This window comes from Lepidothrix coronata, unplaced genomic scaffold (assembly GCF_001604755.1).
Source record: "Lepidothrix coronata isolate B3197 unplaced genomic scaffold, Lepidothrix_coronata-1.0 Scaffold392, whole genome shotgun sequence".
Lineage (NCBI taxonomy): Eukaryota > Metazoa > Chordata > Aves > Passeriformes > Pipridae > Lepidothrix > Lepidothrix coronata.
Window position 1 is genome coordinate 27193 of NW_016690572.1, and position 9756 is coordinate 36948.

Consider the following 9756-nt stretch of genomic DNA (forward strand, 5'->3'; position numbering starts at 1 on the left):
GCCCACCCTTTAATCCTGAGGTTCATCTGCCGGGGCCGAGCAAACTTGGACAGTGGCAGTGAGGTCCCCAGGACGTAGGTTTGTTTAGAGTGACCTTCTCTTAGATGGATTGCCTTACAAGGCTGACGAGCTCCATCTGCCCGGGGGGCTGGGAATCGAACCCTGGTCGCAGCGGTGAGAGTCCTGCACCCTAACCACTAGACCACCAGAGGCCCCAAACAAGTTATAACAGTGTGGCTTAAATGTGTAGCTTTGGCTTCATGCACAACACTGGCATGCAGAGAAAGTATTTTTCAATAACTCATCCTTACTGTATAGAATCTAACTAATTAAGAGTCAATTTGATTCAATTACGGCATCAAGCCAACTTCCCAGCAGACAGAGATGAGCTGATAAGGCCTTTTGAAAGCACAAAATCTAGACTGCAATTATGCTCTACAAGACTCCTCTTCACAGAGCTGAGCTTCCCAGAGGAGGTTTCAGCAAAGAGCTTTAGCACGTGGCCCCAACCCCGTACAACATGCAGGTATTAAAGGTGTAACTTTGTCATCTCAAGAGTTAAGGAAGGAGAGCAGGAAAACTCAGTAATATAAAGACAAACCCAGTTATGAATAATATTGAAATGTAAGAGGTAAACTTCCTCTTTTTGGAAAACCATTCACCATGTGATCTGCAGCCAAAGGTTAGGCACTTTTGAGCACCTGGGCTGTAGCTGTTTTTAGGTATTGTTTCCAATCATTCTTCATCACCATCACAAACTGCTGCACACACAGGGCTCACTTCTGCTGCTTCTTTGCCAGATATCTCATCAGTATTAGCAACTCCAGAATACTGCAAATATCTACAGTCACTAATTATTTGTGAGACATTAGAGAACAACTACATTTTATTTTTTTCCCATTACTGAGATTGCTTTAAAGAACAGCATTTCAATAATATGCTTTCACACTGATTTACATTGCTGACTGGCTGCATAAATTACATTGCACGTGGAGACTCAGGTGCCTCTAACATTTTGTATTCCATTATTTGGAGTAGGCAAGCAATAAATGTGTTTTAATTAGAACCAGAAACAGATACTTGATACGACCCAGCAATCCCTTTCACAACAATACTGGGTGCCCGTGCTATGCATTTAGATACAGGCTTCTCTGGGGTTCAGAGGTGAACATGGAAGCTGCAGACAAAATTAGTATTTCCTTCTGCTGAACTGCACTCACTGAGATATTGAAACAGAAAAATCATCTTATGTAATAAGTTGCCTCTCTGACCTCCGTCCTCCCCAGCTAACAAAGGACTGGGGGGCAGACACCAGTTCTTTTGGTTACTCAGATTTATCGATGCTGCTCAGAGATGGCAAACTATGTATTGTTGGAAAAGTTTACAAAGGCATTATTTGATTTAAAGATGTTTCTGGTACTGAAAACTTTACCAGCCCATCTTTCATTCTTGAAGTTCAAGGAAAAAAAGCAGCTCTCAGTATCTACTGCATCCTGACCTCATCAGCCTGACAGGACCCCTCAGTCTGACACACAGATTCAATGACTGCTCAGCTGACAATCCCCTTTTGCTAACAGTTAAGATAAAGTGTCTCCTTATTATTTTTCAGTTTTAAACATATTTAGTCTGTATCAAATATCTTTGTTCCTAAGTGCTGCCAGTCATGTGCAAAACACAGGATTCCTGGGAGAAGCTTCTCTGCAGTGTCTTCCTATTCTGGGAATTGTTTTCTACTCTTGGTTTTCTGCTGCAAAAGCTACTTATTTCTTAGGGATTGGGCACATCAATAAATACAGCCAGGATAAATTCACCTGATAACAATGCAAAAACTATACAAATTATCATTCAGAATGCAGCAGGACATGGAAATGAGGTAACAGATTCCCAGGTTACCTGACACAAAATTTGGGGCAAAGAATTTCTTCCACACTGAGGATGGTGTCACTTAACACTGGATCCATCTTGGATCCAGTGAAATGGATCCTTTGAAATGCCTGTGTGCCCATTTTCAGCACCTTCAAGTACAACAGGAAAAAAGAAGTCATTCTCATTAAGGAGATACAATTAAAGGATAATTAAAGTGCACAACTCAATGATTTTTTTTCACTAAATTCTCACTGCAATAATCATCATAGGTGGTGTGCACAGAATCAGTCCTATTAGTACTAGAAAAGATTCCTTATTTACCCTTATATTAAAGATGTGTACAACATGACTACATGTGCTTACTGATACAAATTGAGATACAAATCAATATATTAAAAATACCAGCAAATTGTCAAGTCCTCAAAAAGCAATCACTGAAAGAAGGAGAAACCCTCACAATCACCATGCCAACTAAACATAAGCACTAAGTGCCACATCTAGTAATTTCTTGAACACTTTCCAGGAATGGTGAGTCCACCACCTCCCTGGGCAGCCTGTTCCAATGTTTGACAACCCTTTCCATGAAGAAATTTTTTCTGAAGTACAGCCTGAACCTCCCATGGTGCAGCTTGAGGCCATGTCCTCTTGTCCTGTCGCTAGTTTTCTGGAAGAAAAGGCTGACCCAAACCTTGCTACAACCTCCTTTCAGGTAGTTGTAGAGAATGATAAGGCCTCCCCACTCCTGCAGCCATTTAAGCTCTCATGGACCTACTAGGAGAGATTAAAAAAACCTTACAGCTGAGGCATTATCATTGTCATCTGATAAGACCTATCATAGATATTAAAGGCAGCCCCAGAGAGACCAATAAAGATTAAAGTTATTGTTCATCACATGAAAAGAGCCCTCAAGTCTGATTTGAGCTTTGCTGAGATGCCTGAAGAGGCATCAGTCAGCAAAGGTGACTAAGCACTGACCCCAAAGCCTTATACCATCCTAGCACAGTACTGAGTCCAACCCAATTGGCCCTGATGAGTAGCTCAGTCTAGTAGCCACTTACACCACAGCCTCCTAAAGACTCACACAACTGGCTTGGAAAGTCAACATGCAAAAAACCCTTTTTTTTGGTAAGAAAAGCACAATCACAATTGTTTCTTCAGTCATTTTGCATCTCTGCCTTCAATCTGTCTTGTTGAATTGGGAAAGCAGGATGCCAGAGCACGGCTTACGAAGCAGAATCAAAAACAGGCTGCCTGCCTGAACCATGCTGGGGGGTTAATGAGTGACAACCACAACGATCATAAAATAAAACGAGACGCTGCGGACTTCAATGGGCATTGCATCCATCGAGGGGACAATTTTGGAAGGAAGGAAGAAGTAAAACTGCTCCTACAGGCTCTCTCTCTTCCCTTACTGTGAAGCTAGTACAGCAAAACCTAAAGGTCTGAAATATATTCCATATATTCCACTTTGTTACAGAAAAGGCTGTTCGGTATTTCTGTAAACAGTAGGTGAGCACATAGCTCCAGGTCCTTCTCAACATCTTTTATTTTATTTTTACATCCTTCTAAATATTTCCAAAACCATCACAAAGCCCACTTTGCAAGCTGTGCTAGAAATTGCACTTATGCAGGAGCCCCAGGGCCATGGGTTCACTTTATAGAGGGGGATTACAATAGACAGAGGAACAGGAGTTGATCAGCTTGATCATGGGAAAAGAAGGGATGCTGGAAAGCAAGATAAAATGTGCTCAAAAGTAATGCATCTGGGACCTTCCTTAGGCATAAAACAGGAATTAAATGTATTATGAGCTTATCTTTCCAAGCACGAGTATTTCAAGTAGGAAATAATAGAAAAAAATTGTTGACTGACCTCTCATTGATATGCAAAATCTTTCTGCCTTTTCTGCCTCCTCAGATTGGAGGATAAACAACAGTGCACCAAGAGAAGCAACAATTCTCCCAGCCTGAGATCCTATTCACCCTCAAAGGTACTAGAACTGGCACAGGTGAAGAAACAAGTGAAACCACATCAACGCAGAGCACAGTCTGAACACCGATGCAGAAAACAGCTAACAATTTTCCAAGTCGAAGTTAGGAGATCGTAGCCAAAACTTTTGGGCTAATGTGAAAATCTTTTTCCTAAACCATGTTCAACGTAATCAGTTCCAGTTTCAATGTCTGCACTTTTATTCTTGCAAGAATGCACCATGCTGTCCTTCAAGATGGTCTTCTTATCAGCATATTCCATGGACTTGTCAACAGCACTCTTAGGTAGAAACATTAGTCTGAACCTAAATACTCAGATCATTTTTCTTTATGGATTTTAATCAATAATGAATTCTATTTCACTGTAATTATTTGTAGGAACATTCTGGCAAGCTCAATATACTTTCACCAATGGAGCATAATGGAAAAAATACAATTTGTCTCACCATCAGAAATATTTCCAATCAGTTTTTACAGCAGAACAATGTGGATTTTCCCAAAACAGGGATGGGGAAATGGAAATCTAGTCATAAAAAGTTTAGTTAGATGTGTTAAAAATATACTTATATTAAACTAACTGAACATAAAAGAGTTTCTCATGTCCCTCCTCCCACCTGAAACGCAGAGGCAGTTTTGCAGCAGGCAGACAACTTGATGGTTGCAGTGGACACCTGAACATACGAAGCCCACTGGTTATATTCCAATAAATTTCCCAAAACTTAAACTTTTCATTCTTATTCTTTTTAATCCATAATAAATATTAAACATCTCCATTGCTCCAGCCTCCCTCCCCTTTCATCAAGTCCTCACTACAAATTAGCATTTCATAAGCGGTTCTAGTAGGTTCAGGGGGTTTTGTTCAGGTTCCCTTTTTAAAAACATTTATTGACTTCTTTGAAACTCTCCACACTGGCCGGGAGTTCTTTGGCTGGTCAGGGCATCACAAGGTTGTTGCCCAAACTGCTCCACTTCCTGGAACACACCCACGAATGTTGTTCCCCAGCTGATTGCTCTGTGTGCCTGCTTCAGGAACAGCAAACCTCAGCGTTGTGAGACCATGACAAAACATTCCAAAGCACACAATAATCAACTCCCCACAGAGAGAAATATTCCACCTGACTGCCCTTTTGAAGTATTATCCTGAAATGATAGCTTTTAGAATGTGAATGTGTTTTAGGATTAAAAATGAATGTGTTTACTCTTTACATTCCTATCTTGTGTCCTCCTAACCCCAAAGAAACAAAGAAAAGCATTTAGAGAAAACTTATTTGCAGCTATCACAAGCCTTTTATTTCCCTGTAGATAAAAAAACAAAACTCCATTGTATAACAAATGGTGTCTGACTTCAGAGAAGCCAGAACATCTCAAAGAAACAAATTTTCAAGCTGGAATGAAAGACATATTCATAACCTAATTAAAACTGCACAAGCAAAGGCAGTCTCCTCCCTTAAAAGAGCACTTGTACACATGGATGATCACACAGCTATTTTTGCAGGCAGATATTTGTCAGTCATAAGGAGTAGTTTACAGTATTTGTAAGCATTGAAATTATCTCAGGAAAATCCACCTCCTGCCTTTACGCCCCCAACACATATATTGGTACTGCCAAAATCACAGCAGTGTAGCTTGACAAATGCTCTAAAGACAGCCCAGAGCCTGAGGCTTCCATTAAGGCAGCAAAGACAGTGCTGGTACCAGCACACAGCTGTGTAAGCTGCAGTGACAAGGGGCACCAGGCACCCCAGTCCAGTGGCTGCTCGTTCCCCTGGCAGGTTCTCTGCAAGACTGAGGGCTTTGCACAAATGTAATGCAGAGCACTGGGTTCATACACCAAAAAAAAATTATCATATTGCACAGTTTTTGAACAGAGAGGCTACCTGGAGAGTGCAAATACTTACAGCAAATACACACACTCTGTAGAAACAACAATGTCAATTATGACCAAAATGATAATTTTTCTTTAAGGAAGGGAACTTCAATGAAAACCTCCTTAAGCCACTGTAGCAGTTTTTGGTTTCTTAGGTTTTGCTGACACCAGGTGGCACAAAGGGAAAGAGTCTTAAAGCATTAAACATCTCTGTTCCTGTTCCACCAGCCACGTCATACCTTACCCTCTCTGAGTCAAGATTTGCCGTTTCCATTACTACAAAGCCAATATACTCAAAGTTCTAGAAGAGATGCCATGGAAGTCTTTTACAGGTTCAGCCTTGACATCTACCATATGAACTGTTCACCCCCAAGTACTCCAATCTTTTTCATACAGTTGTATTAGTGCAAAAAGATTAGTAAAAAAGATGTATATTCACTCCATAGAGCCATAAGCTTTTCAGCTACCCATATAAAATGAATCCCAGTTCTTAACAGGAAAAAATTTTGCCATGATACTTCAGTTGGTCCTGGTTAACATCTCCCAGATAACCTAAACATGAGGAAAAAACACTTTTTTACAGATAGTAAAGTACTCTCTTACACAAGGAGTAAATCTCCTCTCCTTGCATCATGACTGAGCCCCATACACCAATGTTACAATATATTCATTAAATCCATAATAATTTTTTGTCAAGGAAATAAAAGGATTAACTCTAAAATATTGAGGGTATAATGTTAAATGCACAAAGAACAAAAACATATTTAGATACTGCTGACTGCAAGTATTAAAGTATTTATTAAATCAGAGGATCTCTTTGAAAAAAATTAGTATGGAAAAATAAAATATTTAAATATTTTGAAAATATATTTATAGGGTACACAAGTGCCTTCAGTAACACTAAAGTCCATTTATTCAATACATATTTTATAAGAATATTTACAGTGTATTTTTGTGTGCTTCTCAACAACACATTTCAGGCCACAAAACAGACACTTGCAATTCAGCAGTCTCACTGAGACTTCAGCAGTGTAAGGGTTTATGAGCAGCTCTAACATTATTCACAAAGCTTGTTTCAAACACCAATCTCACATTTACTTTTTCTATGTGTACACTAATTTTTCATTACCACATTTCTTGACGGGGCCTCCTGTGACATCCTGATTCATCCTCAGGACTTTGTTACAAGCAAATCCACCAAACACATGTTCCTTGTGTAAAGGCAAATGCTGTGACAATGGCTGTGACCATGCACCCACATCACTTCCAGAGCCCCAGCACACCTGCTCACACAGCCAGCACCCCCTGACTTGTAGTGATGAGTGTCCAGCACAGAGATGTGCTGCAGCCTAGAACATCTGACCACACACTTCTTCCTTTCTTAAAATCTCTTGGCAACGCAACCTCAGAACTGTTCCCTGGTCCATCCTGGTCTCTCTAAATACTTGGTGTTGTCATTACCAAGCACTCCTTTAACAAAGATTAGTAGGTAAATGATAACACACACGAAGCATACACAGAACAGAGTTCAAAAGCCTTAAGAGAATTGCGAGAAGCCAGCTTGAGAGAACGCCCGGGCAAAGGCATTTTGCTTTCCTGAATCCTTCCCCCAAAAACCCAGTGCAGGACAGGCTAGGGAACAGAGCAAGCACCACTGACTTGCTCATGGCACCCAAGTGTTTTGCCCAGAGATTCGCTGCTTCCTCCTCCCAAAATCACGTTTTCACTGACACACTTACTCTATCAATGCTGTCCCCACTGTGCTGAAATTGCATCTCATCTCTGTTGAAACACTGAGTGATTCTTTTGAGCAGCATGTGATATAACTAGTAAGATTTTGAGGAAGAGCAAGAGACTTTATCGTGAACAAGGCTGGCAAAGGTCCTTGCAATGAGTACAAGTCCAGAGCATCAACAGGAATGTGAGCTAATAGAGGTGCACAGGCACAAATAATATTGAGTCCACACCAAAATTCAGGTGTCCAGCAGCACACCCTGCTCTCAGGGGCTGTGGTGAACACAGAAGCCTGCACAGCAGGACAGCAGCACACACGGAGATGTCCTGCCCTCAATGTCTGTCCCAGCCAGTGCAAGCAGAGATATTCAGACCCCACTATGCTGTGGGCTGTCTCCAGTGCCTGGTATCTCTTACCCACCGAGGCTGTGCCGCTCTGACCTCAGTCCCATTTACATCTGTGGCTTCCTAAAATGTCCTACGCTAATACATCACGTGATGTAGTTACAAGGGAAACAGTTGTGGTTTTTTTTTTTTTAGTTGGGCTTGTACTTGCTCCATTAGCTCTTCCATGATGAGTGTGGAAATCCAAGGTCAGCCGGAGCTCAGCATTTCCATTCTCTAGGACCATTGTCATCAAGCCCTCAAGCTTCAGCCTGGCTTCTTATGCCTTTGAGAGTTCAGCTTTGAGCCATCTACACCAGGGTGAACAGGAAGCTGGTTTTCATAGGACTGGGACATGGTTTATTTAGCCTAGCAAAGCGTGGACTGGGGAGGAGACAGGGTGCTCTCTTCTTGTGGCATTGGAAATAGAAGTACTTACAATAAAACTGAGGTTGGTATGGAAAGGAACGGGTACTCTGGAATATGGAAAGGTGACCAACCTCAGGATTTCAGACAACCAGTTTATATTTTCACACCATCTGTCCTGATTCCTGCCAGAGCTCTGCCATCCCGCTTTCACTGAGAACTAGTGAACATGCACTGAGAACCATGGGAACATGCAAAAAGCTTAGGAGGCTGTCTTTAAATTGTCACCAAATCTTTCTTGTCTGCAGAGTCCATAGTTACATGCAGCTGAGCTGACAGATAAGCATTTCTAACCAATCAGATGCAAAATCGACTGAAAAGGGGCATTTCTAGGGACATTGGCAGCCAGGGAAGAGTAGACACCTCGCACTTAAAAAAAAAAAAAATCTGAAAACCTGCTTGGGGAGGTCTGGCTGCCCTTTGCTGGGCAAGTACTGAAAGGCAGAAACTCCATTAGTCAGAGCGAGGGTACTGGTCAGCAAATAGAACAGCCAGGCTGCTGGCAGAGCAGGTTTCCCCCTTTCTAAGAGTCCTGTGTTTTACTATACTGGACCATGAAGAGGTAATTCTCCTCCCCTTCCTGTTCCACAGACTCCAGCTCTCTCAGGTCCATCAATAGCACTGTCATCACTGAAAGGACTGCAGATCAACTCTAACTGCAAGCCCATAAACCCAGAAGTGACTTCATTTTTGGCTGGCTATTGAAACGTGGCTTGCAATGAACCTGAAACTCCCCTCGTTCTGTGGAAGAATATATTTTAGAAAAGTGTATTTTAGAAAAGTGCAGCAAATTATTTTGAGACTGAAACCCATCATCACGGAGCACCAGATCAGAGAAGAGAGAGGGAGCTACTGCCAACACATTCAAACAAGGATTCTCCAGGAATGAGCATTTCTGTATATCAGAGCAGTTTTAATTAATTGTCCATACTAGCTTTTACAATTGGAAACTGTGAACTTATCCACTGGGTTCTTACATCAATGGTCATGATATTTTCCCTTTGATTCATTGTGTTTGCACCCCAAATTAAAATAGTCCAATCATTTTTTCAAACAGCTTTGTAGAAAAATCACTTACTCTGACTGTTCCATTCTTAAAATCCCATTTTTCAAACTAACATAGCCTATAGATTCAGGATCTGAATGGAGATGTTTGAAAACACCTGCAAAACAGGTTTTTGGTGTTATAATTATTGTATTTTCTGGTTATAGCAGTCAACGAAAATTAGCAGTACATTTTCAAAGAAGTCCTAGCATAACTTCTGCTTACCAGGGGGGCTTCTTCGGGGAGTCTTCTGTTGAGAAAATATTCTTTTCCTAAAAAAATATCAGGCTGAGGAACAGAGACAGGAATTCATGTCTCCTGGTTTTCGCCTGCAGCTCACTACAAGCAGAAAAATCCATGGGATAGATACTCAGTTTCAAAGCCATGTAAGTGCACTCCTAAAAGTGGCCTTTACCAAGTTTTTCTGCAAGTAGAATAGGCCAGTAGC